The sequence below is a fragment of the Pezoporus flaviventris genome, unplaced genomic scaffold (genome assembly GCF_033815535.1).
Source record: "Pezoporus flaviventris isolate CSIRO_AGI_PZ_B2104156 unplaced genomic scaffold, CSIRO_AGI_Pfla_v1 ptg000071l, whole genome shotgun sequence".
Taxonomy (NCBI): domain Eukaryota; kingdom Metazoa; phylum Chordata; class Aves; order Psittaciformes; family Psittacidae; genus Pezoporus; species Pezoporus flaviventris.
This window is the reverse complement of record NW_026892619.1, coordinates 2,546,682-2,560,038: the sequence shown is the minus strand read 5'-3', so window position 1 is coordinate 2,560,038 and position 13,357 is coordinate 2,546,682. Positions and strand designations below refer to the sequence as shown.

Sequence of the window (13,357 nt, the reverse complement as noted above, 5' to 3'; positions counted from 1 at the left end):
CTCAGTAGGGAGAGCATCCAGCATCCTGGGGCAGTCTAACTGAACTGCAGCTCCCTGTGTGTTTGAGACCCATGAAGGACCAAGAAACCCTAAAATTGGCCTGAATCTAGACCCAAACTCCACAGCTCATTGCTATGAGAATAGGAAAAAGAAACCCAGAGATCTCTTCTGCTGAGCTGCTGACGAGCAGTTTTTAGGCTTTGCAGTGGCAGCTCAGTGTTTGTTACTCTCTTCCTCAGTGGGATGCAGTAAGGAACTTGCATAACAGAGCATCCCCTCCTCCATCCCGTGCCAGCCCATGTGCTGTTTGTGGTTCTGCGCAGCTGGATTGCTGGTGAGATGCTGCCGCATGGTGAGAAACTAGTTGGTGTTGCTAACTTGAGTCAGATCTGCTCTGAAGCAGAGATGTTTTGGAGACGTATCTTTCAACAGGAGATAGCAAGATTGATTGGGAGCTGGTAGGCCTGTTCCCCTGCACTATTCAATGCCTCTCCGAGCTCCAAAGCTCCAGAAACAATGCTAGCCTAGAAACTAGCAAGGGAATCCCTTTCCCTGCTGATTATGTGTTTTTTTTCTGCAGTAAAACATTGCAAGAGAGGCACTGAGTTATATAAACCACAGCAGTGTTTGGTCCTTACAGCCCTCAGTGACTTGGAGGCACTAAAGGCAATGTGATGGAGTTTCCACGCTCTGGATTTGTATTATTAAATACCAGAGTAAATACTCATTTCAAACCCACATCATTTGTCAGCCCCTGAGTTATGGCTGCTTTGGTAACTTAGACACCCTCTTCTCCTGCCAAGTTCCCATGCTCTTTGTTTGGAATATGTGCAGTTTTATGTGTTTGGGCTTCAGTAACTTGGGCTCTTCCTCCCAGGTTCCTCCTGTGCTAGAACCTGCCAGACCCCTTCTGGGGAGGAACAAAAAGGCAGGGGCACTTCCAGACTGGAGGAAGAGGGAGGGGAGGATTGTGTTCTGGAACGCAGTGTTCATTTGTAAGGAACTGGAAAGTCATGGAGAAATGGAAGCAACTTTGCTGTCAGCTTTGGTCGTGGATCTTGACAGGATCCCTTTCCCATGAAACCCCAGTGGCTTTCTGGAGTTCAGCACCCACACTCCATCTTTACAGAGCAGCTGTAGATGCAAGAGGTGACTGGATGCTGGAGGGCTGTATAGACTCTCCAAAATACATTATGCATCTGATTTCCATTTAAAAACAGTTCCTGCTGGTGTCTCCATCACCTAGATGCTTTTTTAAACCCCCCTTACAGGTCTGTAAGCCTCTTTAAGTATTGAATGTCAGGGTCTATCTGGACCGGTTTTGCATGTGTGAGTTTGGCAACATCATTTAAACAAGTTCATTGTATAAATGGATGCAAAGAAAAAGAAGTCCCAAACGACTTTAACATTCTGTCGGTGCTCAGGGCAGGTCCCTGGGAGGCTCTGCTTAACTGCACAGTGCAGTCATCTCTACCTGGAGCTCTGCTGGTTTATACCAGGGGAGACCTGAGCTGTTGTCTCTTGTGCTTAGAGCAGGGGCTGGAAGGGCTGGATGAGAAGTGATTTCCCTGATGCCCTTTGAGACTGGTGTGGTTTGTCTCACGAATGGAATGAGTTTGGCATGTCTTAACTACCATTCATCAGCTCCTAAACACATGACAGAAAGGTCATGGACATGTGGAGATAACAAGGGACCCTGTGAATTAGGAGTGAGAAATAACAGCATTTAGGGCTGGCTGGAGACTTAAATGTTTCGAAATCAGACTTGGGGAAAAGTAGAAGTGATAATTTCCTTTTGACCTTTAGAAAGACTCTGAAAGACTCCAGACTGCACAGGGGCTGGAATCAGGGCCTTGGGGGCTCCGTGTGCTGACAGACCCTGGTCTAGGGCTGTCCTCTTGCCAAGAGACCTTGGAGCCAGGCAGCCGGGGCTCCTGGGCAGCCAAGCCAGGCTGGAGAGCTGGCAGGCTCTGCTCAGTCCCTGCCTGCTGCTGTGTCAGCACTTGTGTGAAACCAGCCGGGCCCCAGGAGCACTGCACTGTGCCAGCCTGGCATTTTCCTACACAGGAGCGTTGCCTGGGAAAGTTTGAAGCTAGCTCGACTGCAGAGCTGCACAGTGAAGGCAGTGATGCTAACGGGTGGCAGAGCAGCAGGGCAAGGCTGGGATGCTGGGGCAAAACTCTGAGGTGACCTGGTCTGGGTGAATTTTGTATTGGGAGATGTGGAGAAATATTTCTCTTGCTGAGGAACTGTTTGCAGCACAACCCAGGCTGTCTGAGCACTGTACCCTTTAACTTCCTTTTCTGCTCTCTGGGGTTCCCAGCAGGAATTGGGATGCTGACACAGAATCCCAGACTGGTTTGGATTGGAAGGGACCTTAAAGCTTATCCAATCCCCTGCCATAGGCAGGGACATGTTCCATTAGAGCAGCTTGCTCCAAGCCCCTGTGTCCAACCTGGCCTTGAACACTGCCAGGGATGGGGCAGCCACAGCTTCTCCGTTCAACCCATTCCAGTGTCCCAGCACCCTCACAGGGAAGAGCTTCTCCCTAAGAGCTCATCTCAGTCTCCCCTCTGGCAGGTTAAAGCCATTCCTCCTTGTCCTGTCAAACATATGATGGGTCTGCTCTTGCAGGACCCGAGAACAAGTGATGGAGGTTACAGGCAGGCACAGCAGGAGCTTCGAGTGTTGGCTGTTGCAGGAGGTTGAGGTGATGTCCAGAGTGGGAGCTGCTCCCTTCCTCCAGAGATTCATGTCAGCTCTGTTTCTGCTGTGTGTAGCTGGCAGCTGCTTTGCTCTGCAGCAGAGGTCACCATACAGCCAGGATAGCAGCACGTGCAGGGCCGCACACTGCTCCGGGTGCTCCCATTCCCTGGGCAATGGACAAGGCTCGGTCCAGCCCCCATTCTCCCCATCAGGAGCCCATCATCCTGGAGCCCCAGCGGTGTGACCGGGTGAGTTACTTCTCTGCCTCACTTTAGTGCAGCCACCCTGGAGTCCTCATTTTAAGAAACACTTCCAAAGCTGAGTGCTAAATAATAGGGTCAGTTGGAGCTTGGGTTATGAAATAACCCAGGCCTGAAAACGAGCTCAGCCTAGAGGGTATGTCTGAGAGAGTGAGTGCTGCTGGCTGGCTGGGACATGTTGAGAGTCCTGGATCCTCTGGGAGACTAATGCTGTAGCTCTGGAGCAGCTCCAGTGTGAGGGACCACAGCAAAGGCCATCTGATAACCACAGGAAGGGCAGAGGAAACCTTTGCTGCTGCTGCTGCGTGAAGAATGGGCCAAAGCAACTGGTTCTCTGGGTAACAGAACTGAAGATAAATTGTCATGTTGGTTTTCCCGTTGATTAGGGGGGTTTGGGGAGGTTTTACAAGCTTCCTCTGAACCTTTTGCCCTGACTGGGTCCTCTGGTACTGAGCCCTTGGTGTCTATAATGGACAGGCTCATACTGCTACCCTTTCTGGCAGTTCTTCATACCTTGTCTGTCTTCTCCTCATCTGTTACTTTCTTAACACTTAATGGTCTTGGAGGCTGTAGCTCTGCTGACCCCCTACATATCCATTACCAGAGTGAACCCAAACTTCCCAGAAGTTGTACAAGTCCCAGCAGGTTTTACCCTTCCCTGCCCCAAGTGCAGCCATGTTAAAGCTCCACTATTTTAGGGAACAAGGGCGATGGGAAGGCTTTTTGGTGCCTAAAACAGATGCAAATGAAGGACTCTGATCTGGGAAGCCTGCGTGTACCTTCCCCATGTGGTGGCAGAGGTGGGAGATGGGCAGCACCCATCTCAGCACAAGCTGGATACTGAAGCTTGCACCACCAGTGGTGGGCTCAGATCTGGCTTCCATCTCTGCTTGAGGTAAGCAGCATCCTATAAGCATCCAGAGCTTCCATGACTTCTTATTATTGTTTATTTATCTATTTATTGGGAAAACACTGCAGACAGATGGATAATGCAAAGGTTAAGCAGCAAATTGCTGTGTTGCTGCCTGGTCAGAGAACACAGGGCGCAGCCTTCCTAACCTGTGATATAAATCCTAATGGGCAAGGAAAATTATTTTGCCTTCCACTAAAGGGCAATTTCTGATCTCTCTCATTTTGTCAGCAGAGGAGAGAACAAAAGGACAGAAATATATATTTATATATGTATTAAAAAAAAAAAAAGGGAGGAAGAAAGAAACACTTATGCTTTAATGGAAGCTCATTTTTGTAAAGTACCCCAGTGGCCCCTGTGGGCCCAGAGAATTAAACGCTGTCATTCAGAGCTTGAAAGCGGAGCCATCCAGTTTGCAGACACCTGTCATAATTAAACTAATGGCTCTGAAAATGTGCCTTGATATTAAATCTATCTTCCGCCGAGGAGCAGGGCTGATTAAAACCCCTGTTTGACAGTTAATGATGAACCTCTCGCTTGCTGAGCTCCCTAACTGGAACAGACCGGTTCATCCCTCCCTCCCCTTGCCGAGCCCTTTCCCGTATCCCTCCATCCCTGCCGCCTTCTGCACTGGACTGCATGGCTTCTCCTCAGTCCTGGCCTATAGCTGGTAGGAGACACAGAGTCCTGAGGCTCTCGGTGAGCTCCTGGCATGTCCATGGTTACACAAGATGCAGTCGGTGGTAGCAGAGAAGACATCTGCGTAAGTACAAAGGGGTCGACTTGTGATGGTCCTTGTGCTACTGTAGAGCTGCTGATGGTGGGGAAGATGCTGAATCACATTATTCTGCCCAGAAACTGTGCCCTGTCTGGGGCTGTGCATCTGAGAGAGCTCAGAGAGCTCTTTTTCCAGTAGGTAGTTGGCATCAATATATGGATCTTTCTTGCTCCAGCATTCATCAGCCGCTCCTGCTTATTCCCCTGAAGATGTCAGAACCACCATTTCTGACATCACAGCTTGTTGCCAGGGCAGTGGGTTTGCTGTTGCAAAACCAGGGTTATGATTAAGCAGAGAAAGAAGAGTCGTTAAGGAGCAAAATTAGTGTTCACTTGGAAATGTGTCCAGTAACTCCTTGGTACTTCTAAACACATACCTCTAAACAGAGCAGTCCAGCCGCGCCTCTGAAACCCATCAAGCCGGTTGTCGCCCTTCTGTTCCACTCACTTCTGGCCTAATCAAGGACACAAACTAGGCACACTGTGGGGGTTGAAGTCCCACTTGCCTCACAGATGGGCTTGGTTTTGACACTCAAACCACAGCAGTGATCCATGTGTGGGATGCCCACATAGGCACCATCATCCTCTGGTGAGTGCAGAGCTAATCAGACGCAACCCCCGTAATTAGTGTGCCACAAACTCTGCAAAGTTCAGATAAGCATCAGCAGTTCCAAGGAGCATTTATTAGTATTTGCTGGGTTTCTTAGTCTCTGGGTACTTGAATTCTCCAGCTCTACAGTGGAGATAATAAGGCTTCCTTGTCTGCTTTGATTTAATTGATGCTGAGCTCCGTGGGGCATAGGCTGCCTCCCTCTGAAGGCACAAACAGAGCCCAGCGTTTCAGGGCTTGGTGTATTGCTACTGTACAAGTAACTAATTGTACTCATGAGTGAGGATGCTGCTGATACACTGACTGGGTCCTGTAGTAGATAGAGAGAGAGAGAAGACCTACTTGTTGGCTCTGGCTGATGGCAGAAGCCCGCTTCCCTCCCCACCCTGACACCCAGCCAGGCTCCTCTCTGTCATTAGCTTTCTTACCCAGCTCTAATGCCATCCGCTGCCACAACAGTAATTACCAGGAGATTAGGCAGCATTAAGCACTCTTTAATTTGACACATTGCAATGATCTCCATTCAGCCTTTCTGCTCGAATAACTCTCCATAAATATTTTGTGAGGCTACCAAAATAAACAGAGGCTGGGCTGTTTGCACAGCTGAGATCTTTGCAGCTCTTTGGGAATGCAGGTAGCCAAGCCGAGGGTGGCACCAGGGCTGGGAAGCCAGTGGTCACTTGGCTGTGCGAGAGCATCGAAACAGCTGTGTATGGCCAAAGTACCAGTAGCAACCATAATAGATGCCTTGCACCAATGGCAATTTAATAGGAAACATTTTTTAAACACCAACCCAATAAAGAGAGATGGGTATTTATGTAAGAAGTGGCTGCATTAGAAGAAATAATAATTACACTGGAGTTGTGTTCTCTCTTTTTTTTTTCTATTTTTTTTGGTGTGCTATTAGCTTAGACATTATTCATTAAGTAATGCAATGGCAAACCACTGTTAATACAGCAATAAATCCCATGGGGTGCCATTGCTTCTGAGATAGGATCATTTGGTAATTACAGTGCATTAGGAGTTCAATATTCTCTCATTTTTTCCCCTCGCCTGGATGAGCGGTGGGCTCTGAAGGCCTGGGCTGGAGCATTTCCTGTAAGCACACTGCGTGCCCATCCACATGGAGCTCCTGCTCCTGGGGCTGCTCTGAGATATGCAAGAGCAGAGAGAGGGGGAGCTTGGGGTCCCCAAGCCCCCCTAAGGCTGCTGGTGACTGTCTGCTGGTGGAGAAGGAGCCTAGGAGAATGATGCTATGGGAGATGGTGTGAATTTGGGCTCTCGAGGTTTCCTCGTGCTTTGTGGGCAGCATCTCTCCTCTTGTTGCATGGGTAACCAAGGGCTTGCAGGCACTTGGGAGTGGAGGAGAGGTGGCTTGGCCAGAGCACAATGAGCCAGGGACAGAAGGAAGGAGTTCTTGGTGGGTTGTTAATAGCTGCTTTCAGGACCGTGTTGCAGACACCCATGGACAGAGTGGGAAGGGATCACCCATCTCCACTCACCTGAGCCATGGAGCTGCCGTTGATCAAAGCACTGAGCCCAGGGCCTGGGTTGCAGCTCTGTGTGTATTATGGGGTAGCACTGCCACCATGCAAAGGAGCTCCCCTCTCTCCATAAGGCAGCTGCTGTTAAACAATAGGGAAATCTATTGGCTGCCTTAACAGATGCACCTTCCCTGCATGCACAGTGAACTGTCTCCTTACGGTGTCAATACTAGCCCAGTTCTCCCTATTCCTGAAGCAGCCCTTGCCAGCTCCTGGCTGGCTGCTGCCTGGGCTCTCCTGCACTGGGAGAGCTGTCAATAGACCTGTCAATAAGATACTGGGGACTATTGATTGGCATAGGCATTTAGGGGTCACTGGTCGATGGGAACTCTCATCAGGAGATGTAGGAAATGAGCGCTTTCAAATAGAGGCAGGAAAGTGAGACTCCCCAAGGGGATATGATACAACTCAATTTTCCCTATCCCGTTGCTTTGTCAATTTGCCCAAGTCTGGACAAGGTGATGGTTGCAGGAGCAAGGGGAGAGGGGGAGAAGAGGGAACAACATATCCGAGTGTTTGACTGAAAACATCTCGGAGGCTGAACCAGCCACAACCCAACCGCAGGCTGCGGATGGGGACGGGCAGGAGCAGAGCAGGCTCGGGCGGGTACGAGGCTGGTCCATGCTCCGTGGGCTGAGCTTTCCCTTAAGTTCCATTGGATTGCATGCACTGCAAAGAATCTTCTTCTCTAAACCTTGCCACTTGGCATTGTTTCTCATCTGTGGTAGTTTCCCCCTTTCCGGATAGCTTCCCAACCCCACATACCTCTGCGTCTTGCTTCATTATGATACTTTTCCAGGGTCTGGGATTTTCCTTTTTTTTTTCCCCTGTTCTCAATTGCTCAGGGCCAGTGCTTGAAATTAAACTGTCTCTCCCTGTGATGCAAATCAGATAAGAGAAACTAAATGAGCCCCATGTGTTCATCTGCACAATCCTATTCTGCTGAAGCTCGTCCTGTTCCATTCTGATCTTCGACAGACGTAAATCAAGAGGAACTTACTTTAAACCAATGTCAGCAGGGAAAAGCTCAGCAGAAACAACAAAAGCACCATGCCTCGTGTGTTTATCACTCTTCAAGGTAAGATAAGTTCTTGGCCTGATTGTGATTCCTCCAGCATTATGCAGGCTGTAGTGCAACTCCCAGTAACGCATTTGCAGCAGGGTCTGGTGTGTGCAGCTGGGTGCTGTGATGCAGGTTGGGAGCAAAGGGATGTAAAGCATACAGGGAACTTCAGGAAAGGGATATACAAAGCATTCTGGGGAGATTCCAAACTTGTGGCTCAGAGTTGCTGAATATGTCTCATCCAAGGCAGCCTGTGAGGACACTTTGACATGGAGGGGTGGCTGTTGGCCAAACCTATGGGCTCTGCTGCTCAGAACAGTGCAGGTGAGCTCTTGCCTCCCAAAACCAGAACCCAGACAGGCCTTCACATCTGGTAGTGCTGGCTGGCCTGGTGTAGGAAGAGCAGCCAACAGGCAGCTCTAAGAAGGGAAACTGGGGAGTAGAGGTTATGGAGCACCACCATTAAAACCCCAGCACAAATCCCCCATGTGCTGTACAGTGACCCCCCCACCATGGGCCATGCCAGCACAGGGAGGACAGGAGCGCTTGGGTGTGTTGATGGCACAGAGACATGGTCATGGCTGTGCTCCAGCACAGAAGAGGAGGGGGGGAGAAAAACCTGCAAGTAAATAAAAAGAAGCCCATTTGCAAATACTGGAAGGAATGCATGTTCTCATACGTGCTGCTATTAAGTCCATTCGTATCATATCAGCAAACATCATGTCAGCTTGGAGAGGTTCCTACTTATTTCTTTTTCCCTGTGAAATGTTTTTCAATGCCTGAGCGAATCAGAATGAATGTAAATGAGGTTTATTAAGTCAGCCCCACACAGTGCTGTATTGTCAGCGTTTGTAGGCTCTGACAGGTTAGTTATTGCGGTTTGAAGGGAATGTCACCAGCACAGCAGCCTTCAGAAGGAACTTTTTAAAGGAATAATAACAATAACGACAACAATAACAACAACAGCAGCGGCGTCTTGGGAATATCTGTGGGGTTTGGGGGGAAGTCATTGCGCTCAAAGGTGCTGTATCCCACGCGCATTCCCAGGCAGGGGCAGCGTGCTCTGCATGGGTGAACTGTTCCTTACAGAGTTTCCCTTATCCCCTGTAAACTGGAGTCCCCGTAGTTACATCCTCCTCCAGGAGAACAGTTAGATTCTTCTCCTCTCTTCCTCCAGGATCCTTCCCTTGGATCAGCAAGGAGGGTGGGATGTTTTAGCTAGCTTTTAAAGCATGTAGGTGATACCTGGGAGTGGAGTGGATGTGAGCAGTTACACTCATTCATCAGCAGTCTCTACTAACTGCAAAACAGCAGAGAAAACGAAGACAGCTTTGTTCTCAAAGCCAGCAGACAGAATCCCACCCTCCCCTCTATGAGTTTCCAGCAGCACTGGCCTAGAATTGATCTAACAAAACACTCTCAACACTTCATATGCTTTGGCTAGGTTAGTGTTAGATCAGAAACCTTCTGGGGACGTCAGGCAAGCAAGGCAGAAGTATTTGTTCCTTTGAGGTATCGACCTGAGCACGGGGCCTTGCAGCCCATCTGCAGAGGAAGGAGCTGCAGCCTGACCCAAACCTGCCCCGGTTTTGCATATTTATTCCTCTTGTAAATCATTTCCAAACCACTAAACCATTTTACAAGGACGAAGGAAAACATCAATTACAATTAGAGTGAAAAACTCTCTTAAGGCAGAGCCCAGTAGACAGCCATCCATTTGTAGCTTTTCACCAGGTGCTTCATAATGCTATGGTCTGTTTCCTTCCCACCCATCAGCTCTTCCCTGTCCCACTCTGTCTCCAAGCTGTTGGTGTTTCCTGGCAGGAGGTGGAGTGGAGGGGGCTGGAACCTCCTGGCTGCTCACTGGTGCCTTGTCTGGTTACTGGTGCTTGCACAATGGGGCTTCACTGCTGGAGAACAGAGGTGTTTGGTACCATCAGTCAGATTCCGAGCACAACAGAAACCAGGTTTTCTTCTCTGGGAGATTCCTGCAGTGGATTAATTGCACACAGATCTGTGCATCCATCTCTCTGCCTGTCTTACCCTGTAGTGCTCAGAAAGAAACACCCAAAACGCTTCTTTCTTCCCCCCTATATTAAAACGGACAGCAGCTAGAACTTGTATAAAATGAAATCAATAATTTAACATAGCCTAAAAACTGGAAATGAATGGAGGGAAATGACTCAAAGTTTCATCATAACTGTATGAAATATTCTATCCTGCGCAAGATTAAATTAAAAACTGGGACGAGGCCACTTCCAGCTCTCTTCCAAAGAAACTAAGTCCAAAGTAACCTTCCTCCAGCCCTGTTCAGGGCCTGAAACCAGGACACGGGACCAGGTTTTGCTGCTTAATGGACATCAGTGCCTGTCCTTGCAGCATCTCCCCTCAACACAAGGCAAGGGCAGCTGGAAGTGCTGGCTGTGGGGTGCAGGTGGTCAGGGATTCTTTGGGACCTAAGCAGTGTTTGTCCAGCCTTTCAGGGCAGGTGCTTGGAACTTGGCTTGTGTCACTTTGAACGTGACCCACTTTCTTGCAGCGGGCGGTTGGCGAGCGGAGCCAGCACTTACTTTGTCCATCCACCATGACCCTCGGTGGGCTGCAGTCCTGATAGAGCAAATTAAATTAGCTACTAATCGGTTAATGGGTGAGGGGGGGCTGTAAAGCAGCTGGGAGCAAATGAAGTAGGAATGAGAGAAGTGCCCATTTGTGAGTAGTGATTGCTCTCGCTGAGGGGCTGCCAGTCAGTAACGTCATGGGCTGGAAAGCAAATGGGGAGGAGAATGGTTTCTTGCCTACACTGGGGGCTCATCCTGCGCCTGGACCGAGGGGGCTGTGACTCGTGATGAGTATATCTGGGGGGGCTAAGGGGGTCTTGAGCGTGCTGACAGGCTGGGAAATCTCTTTGCTTCAATGGCAAGCTGGAGCGCAGTGATTAATCTGGGTCCGGCAAGGACAGCCCAGCATGTGAGAGCATGTGTCCCCATGGAGGAGTGATGACCCGCCACGTGTCCCGCCATGTGAGGGTGGGGATAGGAGAAGGGAATGGCTTTAACCTGCCAGAGGGGAGACTGAGATGAGCTCTTAGGCAGAAGTTGTCCCTGTGAGGGTGCTGAGGCGCTGGCACAGGGTGCCCAGAGAAGCACAGCCAAGGCAAAGGGCATGGGGATGACAAGAGTGGGGCATCCCCACCTCACCCACCTCTTCCCCAAGTGTGCCCATGCTTGCTTGAGCTTGGTACCATCCCCATATGGAGCTCGAGTCAGCAAAGCTTGTGCTCCAGAAGATGAACAATTGCTGTTCATCTTCACTGCCAAAAACAAAGGGAAGAGGAGAGGAAAACCCTTTCAGAAGTAGCTACGGGGAGTTCTACCTGCAAGGAAACACATCCCTACCCTGTTTCAGCAGAGCTGCCCAGGCCATGAGCAAGGCCAGCAGAGCAGCCACAAGTGTCCGAGGGCAAAGGTGGGTTTGGATTTTCCAAGCCCTGTGCATTTGCCTTTAAATTCCAGCCAGATGCCACATTAACTTGTGTGACTCCTTGTCTGTAACAGCACATAATGCAGCACGAATGATGTAACTCAATGTGATGCCAAAATTTATAGGAAGAGACACTGCTTTCTGAGGTCAGGCTGGTATCTGATTTAAGCTGGCAGCGGGAGCATCAGCGTTGCTGCAAAGCTATCCTGTGGCTCTCCAGCAAATCACATTACTCTCAAAGACTTTGGCGGGCCCCTAATCAAGACAGCTCTTCAAAAGCAGGGCCGCAATTGGGCTGGAGTGCATCAAACCCGTGCAGGGCTTTTGGGATTCGACTCAGACAAACCCCTCCTGAAAGCACTTTCACAATGAGATTTTTGGGGTGGGTTTTGGTTTTTTTCTTTTTTTTTTTTTTTGCTTTTAAACGAGCAGAAGGATTCTAGATAAACTCGATAAGGGCTGGAATCAAAACAGGATCCTAGAGCCAAAACTGGAGTGACAGCTATTCCGGGTAGTGAAAACGATGACAGATTCTGAGCAGACAGAAACGAACATGATAAACCAAGCAGGGCTATTATCCTTCCATCTGCATTGCCACAGCATGCACAGGTCCTACCTTGGGTCAGTGCTGGGAATTACACACCAAGGGCCAGTCCTGGAGGGAGCGTGGATCTCGGTATCTCACCAGACGAGTGCCCTGCAGGGCTGGGGCAAGGCAGAAGTACCTGCTCCACCACTGCAATGCTTGGGTCAGTCCAAGTTCTGCACCGGGTTGGTTCTGCTGGTGCCAAATGACTGCTGAGGTGACACAGGGAAAGCAGTCAGGCCAAAGACATCTTGTTCTGGGGAATGAGATCAAAAAGCCCCTAACCAGAGACCAGCCTATGAGAAATGTGAGGCACTGGAAGAGTAAAACCCATGTGCTCAAAGCTGAACTTGGAATCATAGAATCATAGAATAGTTAGGGTTGGAAAGGACCTTAAGATCATCGAGTTCCAACCCCCCTGCTGTGGGCAGGGATACCTCACACTAAACCATCTCACCCAAGGCTTCGTCCAACCTGGCCTTGAACACTGCCAGGGATGGAGCATTCACAACCTCCCTGGGCAACCCATTCCAGTGCCTCACCACCCTAACAGTGAAGAACTTCTTCCTTAGATCCAATCTAAACTTCCCCTGTTTAAGTTTTAACCCGTTACCCCTTGTCCTGTCACTACAGTCCCTAATGAAGAGTCCCTCCCCAGCATCCCTATAGGCCCCCTTCAGACACTGGAAGCTGCTCTGAGGTCTCCACGCAGCTTCTCTTCTCCAGGCTGAACAGCCCCAACTTTCTCAGCCTGGCTCCATACAGGAGGTGCTCCAGCCCCTGATCATCCTCGTGGCCTCCTCTGGACTTGTTCCAACAGTTCCATGTCCTTTTTATGTTGAGGACACCAGAACTGCACACAGTGCTCCAGGTGAGGTCTCACGAGAGCAGAGCAGAGGGGCAGGATCACCTCCTTCCACCTGCTGGTCACGCTCCTTTTGATGCAGCCCAGGATACGTTTGCCTTCTGGGCTGTGAGCGCACACTGAAGCCGGCTCATGTTCATTTTCTCATCAACCAACACCCCCAAGTCCTTCTCTGCAGGGCTGCTCTGAATCTCTTCTCTGCCCAACCTGTAGCTCTGCCTGGCCATCCTGATTTAGCTCCATCTATTTGGCATACAGATGTGGCTTTCTTGAGAAGAACTTGCCCAAGGCAAGCAGCGGTTCAGGACTGCAGCAGGTGCAGGAGCTTCAGCTCCTCTTCTTTTCCAAGACCTTGTCTAAAGCCTGGCTTAGGTCTTTGATCCCTCTAAAACCCACACACACACTGATAGGAGAGCCTCAGAGAAGGGGCTCCAATGGAGCCAAGCCTTTAGGTTAGCTTGTGCGGCAGCATGGTCAGGAGCCAAGAATCCCTGTCTGGAAGGGAAGCAAGGCTGGCTCCGAGAGCTGTGGTCTGCGCTTCCATCAGTCTGAAATC

The 13,357-nt window shown here is 49.9% G+C and overlaps 1 protein-coding gene and 1 long non-coding RNA gene across 3 annotated transcripts in view; one reads left to right on the top strand and one right to left on the bottom strand.

Moving 5' to 3' along the window:
- RAB11FIP1 (RAB11 family interacting protein 1) overlaps window positions 1-13,357 on the bottom strand; it is a 402,092-nt gene that overhangs the window by 198,148 nt on the left and 190,587 nt on the right. The window lies entirely within an intron of this gene.
- LOC133279119 (uncharacterized) overlaps window positions 1-13,357 on the top strand; it is a 95,982-nt gene that overhangs the window by 49,767 nt on the left and 32,858 nt on the right. The window contains exon 3 of one of the 2 annotated variants that reach the window (XR_009746779.1): window positions 6,326-6,469. The exons of the other annotated variant lie outside the window; for it this stretch is intronic. This is a non-coding gene — a long non-coding RNA (uncharacterized LOC133279119). Of the gene's footprint in view, window positions 1-6,325; window positions 6,470-13,357 lie in introns of those variants that run through there. 2 annotated transcript variants of the gene reach the window in all.